Here is a 21327-nt window from a genome sequence, read left to right on the forward strand (position 1 = left end):
CCTGTCTGCGTCCCTCACTGTGGCTAAGTGATGAAAATCTAAGTTTGCAAACCTGCATTCACTATGTGTCAGCACAAGAGCAGAAAAATGGGTCCCTGCCCTCGTGGGGCTCACATTCTAGTGCAAGAGACAGGAGTAACTTGGACCCGCCATTGGCCCAGGTCTTTGTTCATTTCTTGAACTGATGGCCACTTTTGGGAACCAAGGAGGCTGAGGCGGGGGGCGGGCTTGGGGCAGCCCTGCGGGGAGACCCTAGGACAGAAACGAGCCTGCAGGATAAGAACGTCCAAGGCAGAAGGACCAGTAAGGGCCTCCATGGGTCCCAGAACAGAGAGTCCGTGGAGGAAGGGGCCCAGGTAAGAGGACACTGACAGAGGCCAGGCCACGTGGGGTCTTGTCACCGAGGTGCTCAGCTTGGGTTCATCCTAAGCTAAAGGGAAACCAAGGGCAGGCTTTGAGCCAGCAGGCTTTTTACCTCCTGTTTGTCTTCTCAAAGAGTCTCCCAGCTGCTGAACTGCAGAGTGGTTCGGGGTGCAGAAGGCCATTCCAGTGGTGGGTGAGCGATGCAGCTGTGGGGGGCGCTGTCCTTGTTAGCTGTAATACTGGGGTGTCATTATCTCCTGCTCCCAACACCCCGCGATTCCAGAAGTCTCAGGGTTTCCTCCTCCCCACGGACCAGGCACCAGTAGGTGTCACCAGAGACAAAGTCTTCGCCACTGGTGCAGATGGTGGAGAGGGTCTTGCAGGTCTTGCAGGATATCCCGGGGATCATTAGATATCGTTAGCTCCAACAGATGTGCAAAGCAAGTACCTCCATTATTCCGAGGAGAAAACAGGCTCAGTGAGGTTTCATGAGTCACCCAAAGGTAACAAAGCTCCGCACTGGTGGGCTCGGGATTCGAGCTGGTGTTTGACTGATGCCCAAGCCCCATCTTCCCAGCACGTGGAGCATTTATGCAGAAGGAGAGACCCCACACCAGTGTGGGGGGCAGGGACCACCTCTTCTGAGAGGCTACCGTCAGGGGAGCTTCTGGGGGGGGGGGGCGCCGTGAATCAGCCCTGCTAAGCGGAATTTGTGGCGCTCTGGTAACAGCCAGTGGTGGCAGCCACGTATCAATCGCAGACCAGCAGGATTCAGAGGTGGCGCCCATCAGGACCCTAGACGTTCAGGTTTATTCATGTTGGGATGTGGTGATGGTTGAGGTGATAATAAATATCAGCTCATGTGCTCTCCATTCTTTAGCAAGACTCAAACCCACCCCATGCTGGCTCATGGCTCACTGGGTCCCTTCGTTCACAAAATATTTATCCGACTTCCACTAGAAGCAGCCCTTCTCCGGGCCTCTAGGAAAAGAACAGCAAACAGGAGCAGCAAGCCCTGCCCTCTTGAGACTCACTTTCCACCTGCTTGATTTAGTTTAATTTTTTTCAACTTCCCCAGGTGGGTATAATTAACCTCATTAGCCAGATGGGCAAACTGAGGCTGAGAGATTTCACAGCCCCCCCAAGACACACAGCTAGGAGGTGGCAGAGACGGGATTCAAACGCCGATCTGGCTGTTGGGGGCTTGTTTCTACCCTCAGTCACGACACACACCCCCGGGACGGCAGTGGGCAGCAATGAGTCCCGGGGAGCCTGAGCTCATTTGAGCCCCAGGGAACAGAAGCTCCACTGCTTGCACACGGGCCTGTCTGTATGAACCGATGTCTGTTCCTCCCCCACAATGCACTGGGTACTTTAACAGGTGCTTCATATACACCACTCTCTCCAGGTTTGACCATCCTCTGAGTTACATCCCCATGTTGCTTAAGAAGAAGGTGATGCTCAGAGAGGATTAAGCCATTGACCACAGCCTTAGAATTAGGGTTGCAACACAAAACCTAGCTCTTCCTAGCTCTGCCTCCCCAGGAAGGGAAGGCCAAAGGAGGGAGGACACATCTTGATGGCAGAGGCCCTGTGCGAAGCGTTTCTCCCCTGAGCATTCGTGGACTTGAACCTGGAGGGTGTGGGTCCCCACCCACCCGGACTACTTGTTATCTGTGTCTCAGCCATTTAAGCTCTCTGTGAAGTGGGCACCATGCTAATATCTACCCAATTGCCTCCTCAGGTGATTGGCAGGTAACAATCACACAAAGGGAGGCTTTCTCATCAAGCATACAGCATCACGTGAGTGGTGCTGAAGTCTGAGATGCTTGCAGAAGATTTGGGCTCTGAGGGACCTCAGTGCCCGCTCCTCCGGGGCCCTGCTACATCCACCTTTCTGATGGCACTTGGGAGGGGTCGCAGCAGCCACCACGCAACTCCAGCCCGGGGGCTGCCCTTTGGAGTATCACCCTCATGGCTTCTCCCTGGGGTCCACAGCATCCTGGCTCATAGGCTATGGGGGAGGGGAGGGGAGGGGCTCTCCCTGCAGGGCCCCCATTCATGCAGGTGCTCTGGGTCCTTTCTGAAGAGTCCCACCTGCTGGAACTTCTCCAAGTCCTCTTGGCCCCTGCTGGCAGAGACAGGTATAAGAAGAGGACGACGCCGCAGTGGAATTTGCTACCAGAAGGCAGAGGAGAAGGGGAACTCGAGGCAAACGTGTCGTGCAGTGAGGAAGGAAGTTGAGAGACACCCGCTTCGGGGTTGGAGAACTAGTTTAAGTGCCTTCGCTGCCTCGCTTTAGCCGGGTCAACTACCTGCTCTCCTGGAACCTCGGCTTCCCCGGCCGTTGTACCACACGTGGGGAAGATAATGGCCCGCAGGCAGAGATGCTGAAAACGTCAAAGGATAATAAGCATTGACTGGGCGCCCCTTAGGCGCTTTAAATAATGTTGGTGTTGGTTGTGCTTGTGAAATTGCCTTTTTCTTGTTACAACCAATACGTTGGCCATCAGAAGAGTCTGAAGAAACAGGCAAGATAAAAAGTTCACCCACTTACCCAGAAACAATCAATGCAAATATACAAATACGTGTCATTTCAGATAATTTTCTACTTGAATAGGATTACTTACCAAAAGAATCAATCATAGCATACATACCTATTTATAACCTGCTCTTTTCTCCACTTAACAACCTATCTTGACCATCTTCCCAGCTCAGTAAACTCATTTCTACTATGGCCTTACAGTGACCACAGGTGTTTTATTACATGGATGGTGTACACTATTGAGCTGATTCCTAGGTGTTGAAAATTAAGCGGTTTCCAATGCTTCTGTAAGAAAGAGCATTACATTAGCAAGCATCCTCTTCTTTATTCCCAATACTCACACAGCAACCTTGTGAGGTGGGCAGAATCACATTCATTTTAAAAATTATATAATATTGGAAGGCGCGCTGTAAGTCATAAGACATCACAGAGATATGACTTCAAAGGTTTGCTATGAAGAGGCCCCAGCCTCACCTTTTCTTGGGCATGATAATACCCATAACAGCAGCTGAAAGCCTCTGGAAACACCTTGCAAAAGCTCTTGCACACACACACACACACACACACACACACACACACACACACTCTGAAACAATATAGTATTATACCCAATTAGCAAAGGTCAAAAGTCTAAGGATATTCATGGTGAGTGAGGAGATGAGAACACTGGTATCCACACGCTCTACCAGAAAGGCGTGTCAGCTGCCGCAATCTTTGGGAAGGTTGTAAAAGTCCTTATGAGAAGGGTGTTTTCTCTTTGGACAATTCCAAGTCTTATGATTTATACTAAAGAAAACAAAAAGAAAAAAAGCAGACATAAGAATGTTCACTACAATACTGCTAAATGGACAAAAATTTAAAATATGAAGAAGCCCAAATAACCATCCTTATGGCAATGGGAATGGTTAAATACACACACACACATATACATATACAGTGGGATTCCAGGCAGCTCTTGAAATGGTGGCTATAAAAACGTATTTATATTTATCAATACAAGAAAATGTTTCCAAAATAATGTCGACTGAAAACCTTATGTGTAATATGATAATCTTCTTAGTAAGAAAAACATACTTGTGTATCTATGTAAGCATATATGTGATAATGCTTGGACAATATGCTTGAGAAAAAATAGTGCTCAAATCTAGAAAGATAAGATTCTAGAGAATATTTTCGTATTCTCTGGCATTTTCTAAATATATTGTGAGAATAATTTATTAACTTCAAAAAGGAAGGGCTTCCCCGGTGGCGCAGTGGTTGAGAGTCCGCCTGCCGATGCAGGGGACGCGGGTTCGTGCCCCGGTCCGCGAAGATCCCACATGCTGCGGATCGGCTGGGCCCGAGAGCCATGGCCGCTGAGCCTGCGCGTCCGGAGCCTGTGGTTCGCAACGGGAGAGGCCACAACGGTGAGAGGCCCGCGTACCGCAAAAAGAAGAAAAGGAAAAAGCAGCAAAGCTTTGAACACACAATGCATGCATGTACGTGTGTGTGTCGACTTTCAAATCTGATCTTGGGCCCATTTTACTCTTCATTCTTTCCCCGCTGCATCTTTCTCTTTTGCTTTTATTTCTTAACAGCTTTATTGGGATATAATTTGCATCAAATTATATAATTTTGTAATTCTACAGTTTGGTGAGATTTGGCAATGTATATACACAGTCATGAAACTACCATCACAGTCATGATACAGAACATTTCCACCACCAAGAATTCCCTCTGACCTTTTCTGTCACTACGCATTTACAGTATTTATCAGTACGGTTTGGTTAAAATCTACTGTGTTGCTATTCATTTTCTATTTGTTCCATCTGTTTTCTATCACTTTTATCCTTTTCCTGCCTTCTTTTGGATCAATTTTTTATTTCATTTTATTTCCACTAATGTCTCAGCTATACCTCTTAGTTTTGCGCTTTTTTTTTTTTTTTGCTGTACACAGGCCTCTCACTGTTGTGGCCTCTCCCATTGCGGAGCACAGGCTCCGGACGCGCAAGCTCAGCGGCCATGGCTCACGGGCCCAGCCGCTCCGCAGCACGTGGGATCCTCCCGGACCGGGGCACGAACCCGTTTCCCCTGCACCGGCAGGCGGACTCTCAATCACTGCGCCACCAGGGAAGCCCGTATAATATGCTTTTTTTTCTTTGGGTGCTTTAAGATTTTTATCACTGGTTTCCAACCATTTGATTATAAGATGTCCTGATAGTTTAACATTTTTTCTTGCTTGTTGTATGTGAACTCTCTTTTTTGGATTTATGGTTTTTACCATTTGGAAAATTTCCAGACTTTATTTTACACACTTATTTTTGGCCTCTCTCTTCTAAGGACTGCAACTGCATGTATGTTAAATAAATTGATATTATGAAAACGGCCCCTGATTCTCTACTCATTACTTTCCTCCTTTTTTCTTCCCTGAGCTTTGTTTTGAACAGTTGCTATGTGTTCAGCTTACTGATACTTTCTTCAAGTCTATTCTGTTGTTAATTCCAACCAATATTTTTCATTTCTGATACTGTATTTTTTATCTCTAGAAGCATTTGTAAGATATTGTAATATTTTCCATTTCTCTCTATCATATTTGTTATTATCTATCTTCTTAATATATGGCACAGATTTATATAGCATTTCAATGGCCTTATCTGATCGTCTCTGTTATTCCTACGTCCGTTTCTACTGATCGATTTTTCTTCTGGTTCTCAGTTGTATTCTCCTGCTTCTTTGCCTACTTGATCGGTTTCATCGAATTCCAGACATTGCATTGGTGCTGGATTTTGTAGTGTTTCTTTAAATAGTGCAGGCTTGGTACTGGCAGGCGGTTAAGGTTTTGAGATCGGTCGTGCGTCTGCGGCTTGCTTTTCAGCTTTGTAAGGGCAAGTCCCAACAGCCTTTAGACTAGAGCAGATTTAGCCACCTTCCTAAAGCAACGCCATCCTGTATACTCTACCGAATGCCTGAGCAATACAAAGTCAGATCAGTCAACGGCCAAAGACTAATGAGGCTTCCTCTGCAGATCTCCAGGCTTCTCTCTCTGAAACTCTCTTCTCTTTTGATATTTTGCTCCACAAATTCTGTCCCCTTGGCGGCTCCACCACCTCTTATTCCTAATCTTCTCAACTTAATGCAACTGCTGGGCTCTTCCTGGTTCATCCACATCTTCACTGCAGCCTGGAAGCTGCCATTAGGTTATAAACTCAGGATTGCAGGGCTCACCTTGCTTTCCTTTATTCACATCTTCAGGGAACTCAGTCCTGTGCTTCATGTTTCTAATGTCTAAAACTCATTATATGTATATATATCATGTGTATATTCATTAGGGGTATATTACTTTATATAACATATATATCCAAATGAAATATATATTCAGTTTTCTAACTGTTTAAAGTGGAAAATAAATTTGGACCCTTTTACTCTCTCCTGGTCATAAATGGAAGTCTCCAAACTATCTTTCAAATCCATGTCAAAATCTGTATGCTGCTGAGCTGAGCGAATTCCCTGCCTTGGCAGAATTGGTCACTAATAGAATAAAAGCATTTTGAGTGTGTTTGCCCAATTGTTAGACTGAGACATCTTTCTTGGGCGCTTTTCTTCTTGACACAGAAGCCTGTCCTTTGGTCTTGAGGGCAATGGCATCTCCAGTGCCTTCAGGATAATTGTGGCCCAGGGCCAGGCAGGGCTCAGCCCTGGGGGCTTTAATCCTACAGCAAATTTGTTTTAAGGCTGCAAAGGGTTTATGAGTTCAGGAGGCCTCACCGAAGAGCCCTTTATAGCTTTTAAAAATTGTCTCCTAAAGGCCCAGGAACGGACTAAATTGTGAGGATGTGAGAATAAAGTGTGCTGTGGCAGCAACATTTCTAAAAGAAGCCATCAAGTGTCCTGGCTTCTGGCCCCTGTGACTTTGGACGACTCACCACATGCCTCTGGGACTCCATTTACTCCACTATGTGAAAACAAGTTTGAGTACGATCATCTCGACAGTCCTTAGAACTGTGCGAAACTGCACCTGTGCATCCAAGGGTGAAGGTGGGGTTCTCTCAGGTGCCTTGTAAAATTATATACTGAACCTCATTTTGCACACATGTTAAAGGGGGCATTGCAGATGGAATTGTATCCCCACCAGATTGATATGTTGAAGGCTTAACTTCCAGTAGCTCAGAATATGACCTTGACTGAAAATAGGATTATTGCAGATGTAATTAGTAAAGTTAAGCCGAGGTTATACTGGAGTTGGGGGCCCCTTAATCCACTGTCATTAAAAAGGAGAACTTTAGGCACAGACACGCATGCACGTAGAACCCTGTGTGAAAGGAAAAGCAGAGATGAGGATAATGTTTCTACAAGTCAAGGGACTCCAAAGATTGCCACCAAACCAGGAGAAGCTGAGGGTTCCTTCACAGCCTCAGAAGGAACCAACCCGGCCCACACCTTGATCTGAGACTTCCAGCCTCCAGAACGATGAGATAATACATTTCGGTTTTTTAAGCCACCCGTTTCGTGGTAGGCAGCCCTCACAAACTAACAAAGGGAGAAATCCATGGCATGACTTAGATTTCGCTGTCTAGACTCCTGTAGGGCTCCAGCCAAGGTCATCACCACCACCACCGACAGAAAATGTTATAAATTGTAGAAGGTACATAAACGTGAGGACTTTGTAGTTTATTTTGAGGTTCAAGTGAACTCGTTTGAACTTGGAGAAGGCTTACCCTGGGTTCTTTACCCAGTTTACTGTGTGCCTTTGTGTAAATTACTGAACATCTCTGTACCTCAGGAGAATGGGGGAAACAATCTCAGAATATTAGCGCTGTGACAGATTCTTAGGAAACGGCCCCAATGACCATGCCTCCCTCAGTACCCCCATTTGTGCAGCTTCCTCCCATGGCGGATCAGGCTGTCTTTCTGGGCCAGTGGGACACAGTGGGTAGGATATTATGCAGCTTCCAGAGCGTAGGCTGGAAGAGGTGTTGCAGCTTTTTGCTTTTGCTGTCTGGGAACTCGGCCCCGACAGCACCTAGTAAGGAAGCCAGTTTAGCCTACAGGAGGATGGGCGGCCACATGGAGGAGAAATGAGATGCCCAGCCAACAGCCAGCACCAGGTGCCGGACCTCCCAGGCCAGCCAACCCCCCAGCTGAGGCAGCCATGTGAGTGAGCACAAGCCAAAACCACAGAGGAGACACCTCGCCAACCCACAGAACTGTGGGAACAAAAACCCTTGCTGTTTGTCTTAAGCCCTGTGTGTAGGAGTTGTTTGTTACACAGCCATAGCTAGCTTAAACAAGTATGAAGATTAAATGAGAAAAAAATGTATATATATGTATATATAGGTATATATAAGATGTATACATAATGTATATGTATATAATATATGTATACTTATATGTATATATAATATGTGTGTATATATGTTATACATGTGTATATATATATGTGTGTAATCTACATAATCTGCATATTTGTATAGGTATATATGTAACATCTATGTATGTATCTATGTACTAAGAGGTAGCTATCTATCGGTAGGTAGATAGATAATCTCCTAATACAGTTCCTAACACACAGAAGACTCTCACTTAAGAGCAGCTACCATAATGCAAAAAAAAGAAAAATATGGAATGTTCAATTTTAAGAGTTCAGCTGTTGTGACAAGGCTCCAGGTAATTTCGCTGACCTTCGTTGGCGCTACAATAATAGTAGTAGGAGTGGGGCAGGCCTGCGTGGAAACCTCCTGACAAGGAGGTAGGATGGGGCCCGACCACCCCAGGAGTCCAGAGGTGCAAACCACCATCACAAACAGCCCCAAAGCCCGAGTGCCAAGAGAGCCCAGGAGCGTCACATGGTCAGCGCAGGGCCCACCGACGTCGGGAGAGGCGTAGAAGACCTAGAGCTCACACTCGCTTGCTGGCTGTGCGACCTTGAGCTAGTTGCCCCACATCTCTGAGTCCCACTTGTCTCCTGAGTGAGTGAAGATGCTGACAGCGAGCATGGTGGTGACTTCCTCATCTCTGACAAGATCCAGAGGTGCACGGGGTTAGATGGCATCCCCTTAACCTCACAGCCCCGGGCAGGGAGTCCTCTGCAAACACGCCAACCCCCCAAGGTCCACACCTGTGGCTGAGTGGATCCCTCCAGCGACAGGAAGTTGGGGGTGTCCCCGTTGAAAACTCCCAGCTGTTAGGGAGTTCTTTCTGAATTGAGCTGAAGTTAATCTCTCGGTTCCTAGTTCTCTCTCTGGAAGCAAATTCAGAGCCACAAATACTGGCCACCTCCAGTGTGTGGAGTCTTGCAACACCTGGTCATCATTTAAACCCTAGGACAGCACTTAGCAAGTCTCATGCCACGGTGACATGGTGACACAGCCCCCTTCCCCTCCCAGGAGCGGCAGCCAGAGGGTGTCCCACCCTCTCTGTGTGCACCTCGCTGGACACATACACGCCTGATGCACATTACATGCTTCTACAGCATCACCGGCCCCTTCCATACAAGGGTCCCTTGTGTGGAAGCGGGTGGTCAGGGAAGGCTTTCCAGGTGAGGAGACCCCGGAGCCAGGTATTTCCTGGAGTTTTGAGGGGAAGCTTTGTCATCTACCCCACGCACAGTGGCTCCTGAGGACAGAGTCCCAGCCTGGCTGTCTCTGTACCTGCAGCTCCAATCAGGGCAACTTGCTCGGAGCCACGAATCATTCTGAATGATTTGAAAGATTGAGAGAATGATGTTTTAGGTGATCTCAAAGCCCTACATTTCCATAAGGGTAGGAATATAATTGGGGGGAAAGAAAAAGTTTAGAATCTCTGAATATTATTTTACTTTAAAATATATCTTATAATACACCTACAGTCTTTTTGGAGGATTTTCAGAAAGAGAAAAATATTAGGTGGTTGACAAGGGATCAAGTTAAGAGCAAATTTCATCTATCTAACAGGTCTCCGATAAAGTACTGAATATTAGGCAGGCCCGTAAAATCATCACGGGGGGATGGAGAGGTGGGCAAAGTGATACATGACAAAGGCAAACTGAGAGTTAGCACACTGCAGCCTGGGGGCTCGCACACCACGTGTTACCCTGGACCAGGGCCTTGTGTTAATGAAAACCACAGGCAGAAGCAAGGAGCTTACCGACGCGCGTGTGTGTTTTCTTTCTGCAATATTTTCCTGAATCGTATGTTACATCAATGAATCATTAGGTGTTTTTTAAAATTTAATAGCTTTTTTGAGGTATAATTTATGTAACATAAAATTCACGTGTTTTACAAGCACAACTAAATGATTTTATTGTGTTTACAGAGTTGCGCAACTCTCTCCATCATCCAGTTTTAGATCATTTCTATCAGCCCGTCAGGATCCTTCGCAACCAATTGTAATCACTTCTCATTTCCATCCCCAGACCCAGGCAAATATGAATCCACTTTCTGTCTCTGTAGATTTTTGACATTTCATATAAATAGCACCATATAATAAGCCTTTGCATATCCCTTCTTTCACTTGGCATAATGTTTTTGAAGTTCATCCTGTAGCACGTTTCAACACTTTATTCCTTTTTCTGGCTGAATAGTATGCCATTGTATGAATGTACCACATTTTCTTTATCCATTTAGCCCTTGGTGGACATTCGGATTATTTTCACCTTTTGGATTCAAGGAGTAATGCTGCTAATAACATTCCTGTCTAACTCTTTGTGTAGACATGTCTCAATTCCTCTTGGGTAGATACCCAGGAGTAGAACTGCTGGGTCATATGGTAAATCTACACTTAGCTTTTTAAGAAACTGTCAAACTGTTTTCCAAAGTGGCTGCACTGTTTCACATTCTACCCGTGGAGTAAGAGAATTCTGGTCTCCCCATATCTTCACCAGCACTTGTTTTTAACGTGTCTTTTTGATTATTGCCACCCAAGTGGGTGTTAAGTCATATATTATTGGGCTTTTAATCTTCATTCCCTAAATAAATAATGATGTTTGGTATCTCTTCATGAGTCAGTAGATTTTTGCTACAGTAAAGAACTACCTCAAAACTTAGTAGATTAAGACAACTACTGTTCACTTATCCTAAAATTTGGGTTGGGTTCCACTGGTGTCCCTTCTGTTTTCAGCTCTACTGAGACATGTCTCTATAGCGGTTGCAGTTTGCCTGGGGCTGGCAGGTCCACGATGGCCTCAGCTGGATTAGCTGGTATCTGCACTGTGGTCTCTCTTCTCCAGCACTGTCCGGGGTTTGTTCACACGGCCGCCGGGCCTGCCCCTAAGAGAATGAACAGAAATGTGCAAGTTCCCTCCAGTCCCGGGCTCCGGGGCACACTGCCCCTTCTATATGCAAATCAAGCAAGTACTTGGCAAGTCACTGGACCTCTCTGTGTCTCAGCTCCCTCACCTGTTAAACAGAGATAACAATAGAGACTTCATAGGACTGTCAGAGGAATTATATGACGTCTCACATGACAAGAACTTAGACAGTGCCCAGCACCCCTAAGAGTGCAATCCCTGCTATTTTTCTTATTTTTCAATCCTCAGTTTCTTCACCTGTTAAGTACCTCACAAGTTTGCAAGGATCACGTGAGATAAATGCAGGTGGAGATGTTTTACCAAGTGAAATTCACTATGTGATGTTTGCTGTCCTTGTATTTATAACAGAACCCTATGGAGAAGGATATGAGTCTGAGCTACACCATGGACACAGGTGGTGGTACTGGGGATTTCATTGTCCTTTTTGTTTTCACTCATTCATTCATGGGCTGGGCATTCTATGGTGTGCTGGGCACACTGTCTAAAGCACGGCCTGCACTGAGCTTGAAGTCCAGTGACGGAGGCAGAAAAGGATCATTAAATATGATGGAGTCAGTGTACGGAGGCCAAGATGGGGGTTATCAAACCCAGTCTAGGGAGAAGAGGAAAAGTTTCCTGGAAGAGGGGATGCCTGAACTGAGCTCAGAATGATGGCTGGGGAGTGGGCAGGTGGGCAAGGTTGTGCACCAGTAATAACATTCCCCTCTTCCTAAATCCCTCACAGGACAAGCGAGGGCACGTGGCATATTCTAGAGGGAAGCCGAGTGTCTCAGAATTGGAAGGTGACGGGGTGGCGAGAGCTCAGGCTGGAGAGGTAAGGTGGGATTCACGGGGAGAGAAGGCTTTCACATCTGAAGAAAGGCATCTACTAAGGCAGCCTGAGCCTTCCTTTGTGACTTATAGAAGGAGCTCGTGCTTTACCAGGGAGGCCTCTGGGGACCAGGGCAAGTCTGCAGGCACGGGGGCTTCCTTTGATTTGCTTCCGGGCAGAGATCCACGGCAACGTTAGAGAGCACGGGCTAGAACAGAGGAGGCCCCGGTAAGGGGGCTGATGCAGCGGTCTCAGAAAAGGCACAGCCAAGGGGAGAGGTGCCTGTTCAAGCAGAAGACTCCAGGGCGTGGTGGGAAGTAGGTTGAGGAAGATGTGTAGGGAGGAGTCTGGCTTGAGTGACTGGGTGCCAGTTACTGAGGGAGGCACCACAGCTTGGAGCAGGTGGAGGGCAGTAACGAGTTCAGGTTCAGACACCTTGATCGTCAGGTGTCTGTGGGACATCCCAGGGAGGCCATCCAAGGGCAGGTGAATACATTCATGTGTTCTTCAGGAGAAACAATCTAGGCTGGAGATGGATTTGGGAGACATTATCATAAAGGATACCAATGGATGCCCAGAAGCAGTGAGGGAAAGAAGAGGAGGGACAGAAGCCAGAAGGAATCTCCGGGTTATTTTCACTATACTTTCACCCCAACCCAAGGAAAGCTTACCTTTCTTCTCCGTCATTCACTTTCTTTCCCTGATTTTTCACTGACTTTTATGGTGGAGAGTACAGTGCAGTGTGTTTTGACACACATAAAATACTGAGTAGAACAGGGTGTGTGCAGGTGGAGAATCATTTTCGTAATTCTTGGTTCTGGTCCTCAGCACCCCAGGAGGTCTACATGGGTAAGCTCTTTTAATACCCTTAGGAGGCATCCAGTAAGACGGCCAGCATCACCCCTTCTTTACAGCTTAGAAGACTAATGCTGAGAGATGGCAAGTAATTTGTTCAAGGTCACAGAGCTATCTAGCAACAGAGCTAAGGTTTGAGACCCCCAAGAAGGGACGGGGGAAGGGCAGAGAGACAAAATCCGTCAATTCTACTCAATATTCTGTAGTGACCTATATGGGAAAGAATCTTAAAAAAGAGGGGATATATGTATATGTATAATTGAATCACTTTACTGTATACCTGAAACGAACACAATATTGTAAAACAACTAGACTCCAATAAAAATGTTTCAAGAGGCCTTGCAACCATCAGTTGCTTGTGCCCTTCTGATCCCATACCTTGGTGCATTCAGTTCCCTACCCCCTCTCGTCGATTGTTGCTACACTTTGAGGACCCGCCACGGCTGGTGGCAAGTGGCGCCTGAACAGGTCCCTGACAAGAGGGACATCTGAATCTCGGTAGGTGAATCCCCGGAGTGAAGAGTGAAAGTGTGGCCACATAGTAAAGTTGATAGTAACTCGGGGCAATAGTCAGAAGTAAAAAAATATGGGACAAAAAGTATCCAAGAACTGACCTGAGATCACTGATCAAGAGAAGGAGTTGTCCACCAGTGCTTTCCAGGCTTTCACAGCTGGAAATTATGATGTCTGTCCGCAACATCTTGCCTGCCTACAAGATATAAACAAAGACGATTATAAAATAATTTTGAATACGGCAGTAGCTGAGTTTCTCAAAAGTAACCAGACAACAACAGATAGTTTAAGACAGACACTTAACCAACTGAAGAATCAGGTGCACTCGGCTGTTGAAGAAATGGATGGACTAGATGATCTTGAAAACAGTATGTTGTATTACAATCAAGCAGTCATCCTGTATCATGTCCGACAGTATACAGAAGCCATATCCATTGGTGAAAAACTTTATCAGTTCATAGAACCTTTTGAAGAAAAATTTGCCCAAGCAGTGTGTTTTTTGTTCGTAGAACTGTATATATTAACCTACCAAGCTGAGAAAGCTTTACATCTTCTTGCTGTTCTAGAAAAAATGATTTCACAGGGCAACAATAACAAAAATGGAAAGAATGAGACTGGTAATTACAGCAACAAAGATGGGTCTAATCATAAAGCTGAAAGTGGAGCTCTAATAGAAGCTGCAAAGTCAAAGATACTATTTTTGTGTTGAAGTATATGTAGGAGGACAAGGGACTTTACTGGCCGGCCATAGTTTAAAGGTAGTTAAAGCTGTTACAAGCTTGAAGTTTCCCTCCTTTTTTCCTTTTGATTTTCCCCAATCTGATTTTGAATTCTCAAATCTGGTGCACCTTAAATTATAATAATGGTACCATTTTAATTTCTTCATTTTCTGTTACTAATAATAGTTTGGTTTTTTATAAGCATTGGGATTTGGGGAAGTTTGCATTGTCTTATTCTTATCAACCGGTTATTACTTGTGTTACACCCTCATATGCCTTGCTAATAGGAGACTTACAGATTGAGTTTACTTCTGGTTCCTTAGGATATAATATAACTTGTCAGAATTATATTTTTAGTACTTGCATTCTGCCTATGAAAGGAACTTTTTCTGTTATGATAAAACAACCTTCCTATGTAATGCTGCCTGTAAATATTTCTGAACCATGGTATCATAGTACTAGCATGCAAGCTTGGCTAGAATTATCTGAAGCTTTAAAAAGACCTAAACGACTCATTGGAATATTAATATGTAGCATATTAGCCTTAGCTGCTTTAACAGCCACAGCCGCTACCGCCGGTTTAGCATTAAGTAAAACTGTACAAGCACATTATGTTAATCAATTGTCTAAAAATACCAGTATTGCATTAGCATTACAAAGTCATATTGATACTTAACTAAAAACTGGGGTTGATGAGTTAAAAAATGCTCTCATAGGTTTAGGAGACCAAATTATGGCTTTAAAATTGAAAATGCGTTTGATTTGCCATGCTAAATATACTTGGATTTGTGTGACTCAACACGCTTATAATGAAACTGACTGGGATTGGAACAAAGTAAAAATGCACTTTTTAAGTGTATGGACTGATGGACACATTAGTTTGAACATACAAAAACTTAATGCGGAAATACAAGCAATTCAAGAAGCTCATCTACAAGAAGACGGGCCCCAACAATTAATTCAAGGACTCTTGGATCAGCTTCAGTAGTTAAACCCAATGCATTTGGTTTCAAAATGGACTCACAGGATTGATTACCGTGGGGTCATGTGTATTGTTGATGTTAATTGCCTTACCTTGTTTATTACGCTTTATTGTTGGCCGTCTCGCTGCTCTTCGTCAGGAGGTGTATGGGTTGAAATCGCATTAAAAAATAAAAGGGGGGGAAATGTGGCGAGCATTGCCCTCTGAGGAAGGCGCCATTAAGACCCTCATGAGCCTCAGGGCCCGACTGTACTCTCCTTGGTATATGCATCCTGGACTTAATGGGATGAACGTAAAAAAGGAGATGGCCTTTGGCCAAATCGCTCCAGGGACCTGCTCAGTTACTGGGAGTCCCTGGTTGTTCCCTAAAGCTAGGAAAAGCAACCCTGGAGGGGAAATTGGTGCCTTTGAGGGAGAAGCCGAGAAGCCAATCAACCAGCTGATGCCGATAAGGCGTGACTAAGCCGAGAAGCCAATCAACCAGCTGATGCCGATAAGGCGTGACTCAGCAAATTCCCTGCTTTAGGGGTGTATATACGGCTATGCTTTGTGATTAAACTTGCTTTGCAACCATCAGTTGCTTGTGCCCTTCTGATCCCATACCTTGGTGCGTTCAGTTCCCTACCCCCTCTCGTCGATTGTTGCTAAGTGTAAATAAAACTGGTTGTAAAAATGTGTTAAAGCAAAAAAAAAAAAAAAAAAAAAAAAAATGTTTCAAGAAATCGGTGCCTGCCGACACTTCTACATGTTACTTCATTTAATCACCAAAGTCCCTCCAGGAGGAAAGACCATGACACAGGTCCTGTGAGGCAAAGCTTGTGTTCCCCTCCCCACCCCCCCCCCACCCCCCCGCGCTCAGCACACACTGCCTACGGCCATCTTGGATGGGTGAATGGATGGATGGCTGGGCTTAAATGAATAGCCACAACAGAAAAACGGGATTTTTGAGCCATAAAATCTGTCACTAGGCTGCAAATTGCAGCCAAATTAGCAACAGAACTAAGCCGGCTCAGACTTCTTTGTGGCCTGGTCATCATTCACCAAGTGTATGTAATAAACAACGTAGGAACAGGGTAAAGATAGCCTCATCTGTCTCCCAGGGTTCCCTCGTACATCTCCGTCTGGCCCAGAAATAGAAGCAATCCAGCAGCTCCTCTGTCATTCTAAAGAGCATGGAAATGGATTTATACTGGGAAACCTTCAAGAGGGGGAGCCAGTGATCATGAAGGTTTCTCATTTCATTTCCCTTAAGGGATATTATGCTTTGGGATTGAATATGATCAGATAACCTTATCCCGAATAACCATCAACCTTACTTCAAAGGTGCCAGTTGGGACGGGTGTTTCCAAGGAATTGCAGGGTCAGATTCACGTGGGGTACAGAGGCCCGTGAGAAGGAAGGGGAAGCTGGAGGGCGTGCAAGTCTGGCTGCTTGGAAGGGCTGAGCAGAGCCCTTCTTCATCCTCTGCCGGGGGTTCCTGAATCTTCCACAACCACCACTTGAGCATCACCTCCTTCTTTAGGACTTCGCTGACCTCATCCCTTTCTTCTCTTCATAGAATTTTTCACTCCCTAATTTATACCTCAGGAAAGCATAGGCTTTGGAGTCAGAAAGATCCAGTGTTATGGATTGAACTGTGTCCCCCACCCCGCAAAGGATTTGCTGAAGCCCTAAGCCCCCAGAGGCTCAGAATGTGACCTTATTTAGATATAGGGTCTTTACAGAGGGAGTCAGGCCAAAATGAGGTCATTAGGGTGGGCCCCAATCCAATATGATTGGTGTCCTTATGAAAAAAGGAAAATCTGGACACAGAGACAGACACTCACAGAGGGAAGATGATGTGAAGAGACATAGGGAGAAGAGACAGAGGATTGAAGTGATGCATCTACAAGCCCAGGAATGGCAGAGATGCCAGCACATCACCAGGAAGTAGGAGAGAGGACTGAACTGCCTTCACTGCCCAGTAGGAACCAGCTCTACTGATACCTTGATTTTGGACTTCCAGCCTCCAGAACTGTGAGAGAATAGACTTCTGTTGGAGGTACTCTGTTACAGCAGCCCCAGGAGATAATACACTCAGGTTCAGTAAAGTCTCCAATCTAACAACACTCTCCCCACCCTGGGTCCCTATGAACGTGGAGAGGAGACCTGGGGAGGGATTCCTGGGTGGAGAGAGGGCTGCCGTGGGGCTGCCCGCGCTCCGTGGTCCAGTGTGCCAATGGAAACAAAGGGGGGAGAAAGATCTAGGCATTGTGCTGGGACCCAGACAAGATGCCCATTTGCAGAGCAAGAAAACTTCTGCAATAAGAGGATGAAGCATATCATCAGAGACAGGCGCTGAGAGGGGATTGGGAGAGATCCAGGCAGAATGGCACTCCATGGCCAGGGGCGTGTTCAGTGAAGGGGGTCCCGTAAGGCCTGCGGAACCCGTCACAAAAGCCTCATTACAGAGGCAGCCTTTGAATGTCTGATCAAAGTGAGACAACCAGGAGTGGACCACACCATGGTCTCCAAAGGAGGGAACAATTGTCCTTCCTCTTCCACGCTTCCCTCCCTCCAGCCCTCTGAGAAGTTGGTACCAACAGAGGAGGGGCAGGGGGGAGAGGCAGGATAGAGTCAGTCCTATTTTCATCTCACCCCGGGCCCCTCTGGGAGGGAGTCAGGTCTAGATACTGCAGGGAGAGAGATAAGATATTAATGGGAGAGTTTAGCTTTGAACTGAACTCAACTAGACTTTTTAATAACCAAAAGTGGCCTGAAAGCCACAGAATATGTCCAAGGCTTGTACAAAAATGGGAAGTATAATTTGAGCAAGTATGGTGGAAAGCAGAGACTGGGAAGCAATATAATTTATGCAACTTGTAAGGTACTGAGTTTAGGGAGTTCAATGTTATTGACTTGGAATCAGATTGACACAGCTGAGAGTAATTGAAAACTTGCCCTACGTCCAACTCATTCTCAGCCTGGATCTCATAATCATGACTGATTCTATTTACCGCTATCAAAAACCTACTATCTAACAGCTTCTGAGACAGGCTGTTTACAAGCACAATTGTCTTAGATCCTCACAACAACATGAAGCCATAAAATTGTTATAAAATTGTTGTACTTTTTTTTCTATACAAAAGCTAAGATCAAGAACTTTCATAACAGTATGTAGATAGACTCCCTTCTCCCACTGACATGGGGATAAAAACTAAGGATCATACACAGGACTTACTTTCAAGAGTAGCAAAGCTCCAGAGGGGCTTTCATTCTCAACCTCGGACCGACTTCTGCACCAGTGCTGGGGCTGTGACTGGAAAGAAATGGGAGGCTGCGGTACTATGCGGATGTGGAGATCCTGGCTGAGGTACTTGAAAAACTTTCATCTCAAAATTGCTCAAAACCTCTGGGCTGTCAGACTTGTCCCCTTCCTTCTTACATAAGACTACCCCTTAAGTCATTGAAGATGACGCAGGAGTCTCAGCCTCACAAAAAATAATTACAGTTACCTCCCATGATGGCTACCAGACCAACAGCTAGTGTTAAGTCACAGCTGGAAAATTGCTGAGTTTGCTGGCTGAGGACAGGATCAGCTCCTCGAAGGAGCTACAGGACCTGCCAACATGTACTGAGCAAGAACCAGGAGAGCATTATGGAACTGGATGCCGAGGGTACCAGCCCAAGAAGGATGCAACAGAAGACTAGGTAAGGAGAACTGAGAGGCATAGAACATACTCTCACAATACAGCGGTCAATTCCCTTGCAAAGACCCCACGCACTGCTAGGATAGCTCTTGGAACCCTGCAGAAAGTGGTGCCCACGAGTGAAGAGGAAAAGTCATGGCAGACATTGGAAATAGGATCCAAGGTTCAGAGAACTGTGGGCACTAGAGTGGACATGTGATATGCTTGGAAAATTCACCAGCTCTCTACGTTTGCCAAAGGGGCTGGAGGACAGTTCAGTTCACGCAGCCACAGTGAGACAACGCACTGGTAAGAGAAGTACCGGCGTCATCGAGGACTTTGTGGTTGACTCCAGGGGCAGGATGACAGTGGCAATGCTGGCACACTACCGAAGAAATAACAGGGTCCTTAAATGATAAGGCCATTAATTTTGTATCCTGTGAACCTAGTTGCAGGGCAGGAATAAAGAGGTAGACATAGGGCTTCCCTGGTGGCGCAGTGGTTGAGAGTCCGCCTGCCGATGCAGGGGACGCGGGTTCGTGCCCCGTCTGGGAGGATCCCGTGAGCCGTGGCCGCTGAGCCTGCGTGTCCGGAGCCTGTGCTCCGCAACGGGAGAGGCCACGACGGTGAGAGGCCCGCGTAACGCAAAAAAAAAAAATAAAAATAAAAAAGTGGTAGACATAGAGAATGGACTTGAGGACACAGTGTGGGAGGGGGAAGCTGGGGCGAAGTGAGAGTAGCCTCGACATATATATGATACCGAATGTAAAATAGTTGGCTGGTGGGAAGCAGCAGCGTAGCACAGGGAGATCAGCTCGGTGCTTTGTGACCACCTAGAGGGGTGGGATAGGGAGGGTGGGAGGGAGGCTCAAGAGGGAGGGCATATGGGGACATGTGTATGCATATGGCTGATTCGCTTTGTTGTGCAACAGAAACTAACACAGTACTGTGAAGCAATTATACTCCAATAAAGATCTATTAAAATAAAATAAAAATGATAAGGCCAGGTGGCAGAGCTGGGCTGTTATAAATAAGGTGGGAACATTGACCAAAATAAGCAGCAGATCAGAGCGGCAGCTGTCTCTGTGACCCCTCAGAGAGCTATAGAGACGGTTATTAGCACATGGGTAAAGGACATATGGGCAGCAACAAAGTTATTGTTCAATCTAGTCAATCAAAGAGATATCAGGAACTGACAGCCAAATGCAACACCTGACCCTACACTGGATCCTGGAGAGGAAAATTGCTATAAAGGGCATTTTGGGGTCAACTTACAGAATGGGAAGGAAGGTGACAGAATAGATTAAAATATTGCACCCGTGTTAACTTGATTGAACTTGACAAAGCAGAGCTCCACAGACATGGTGAAGGCTGGTCCGTCTTCCTCAAGATCTCAGGTGATTGTCGGTCCTTCCTTCTGTTTGGTGCTTCTTACCCTGGCTTCTAGCTCCTCATCGATGTCGTGTCCTAAAACTCCCGAGACCATTACACTGTCTATGTCCTTTAACCCAATAATCCCCACCCCTCATCCAGAATTTACCTGAGGGGAAGAATCCCCAGTGGGGAAAGCTGTACCCACAATACATACGTTCATTACAATAAAAAGAGGGGCTTCGTTAAGTATGGATTTTCCAATTGGGATGTTACAAAGCAATTGCAAATGGTGTTGATTCACCCTAAAAGCATAATTAATATTGCTATATAGTCAAACGGCATTGAAAAATTGCATCAGCGTTGTGAAGACAGTTTTATTAAAGCCATGGATGTCTGTGGCTAGGAATTGGAAATTAATATTTGAACACCTACTACGTGCACAGTGCTTTACATAATAGCTGTTCTGCTGCCACCACTTGGTTGCCTTCCGAAATGAGCGTTGTCCGTCTCTCACATGGGGAAATCTGAGACTACAGAGGCAAGCCGACTTTCCCAAGGCCCCTCAGTTACCACATGATTGACACATAATTTGAACCCAGTGCCCTCGGACTTTTTAAAATAAAAAGCCCTTATTTTACCTCCCACTGTGTTACCTAAAACATACCGAGAAATAGGGTGGTGGGAATATAGGTAATTTAAAAAAAATGTTTTAACTGTTTTCCGATACCACGGACAGAAAGACAACCATAGTCAGACATACATGGTATTCACAGCGAAACTATTTTTCCACCTCTAGTTCAACTCTCTTCAGCTACTTTCTCAACCTCAGCACTATTGACTTTGGGGGCCAGATCATTCTTTGCTGCCCTGTGCACTGCAGGATGGTGAGCTGCATCCCTGGCCTTACACCCACTAGATGCCAGTAGCCCCTCCTCTCCAACTGTGACGACCAAAAATGTCTCCAGGCATTGCCGGGGTGCCCTGGGGCACACAGTCACCTTGGCTGAGAACCACTGAGCGAATCCATTTGCACCCGAGGTCTCTTCTCTTGCATCAACAGCACTCTGTGTAAGACATCAGCCCTCATCTCCTGGTCATCACTGAATGAGCCTCGTCAGCTGCCACCCGTGGTCTAGGAATGAACAAAAGTCCATGAAAGCAGAAATTCTTGGGGTTGGGGAAAGGCAGAGTCTCAAATAAAATATTTCTTCCAATTTAACATCATTGCATCAGG

Source organism: Kogia breviceps, chromosome 17, assembly GCF_026419965.1.
Source record: "Kogia breviceps isolate mKogBre1 chromosome 17, mKogBre1 haplotype 1, whole genome shotgun sequence".
Lineage (NCBI taxonomy): Eukaryota > Metazoa > Chordata > Mammalia > Artiodactyla > Physeteridae > Kogia > Kogia breviceps.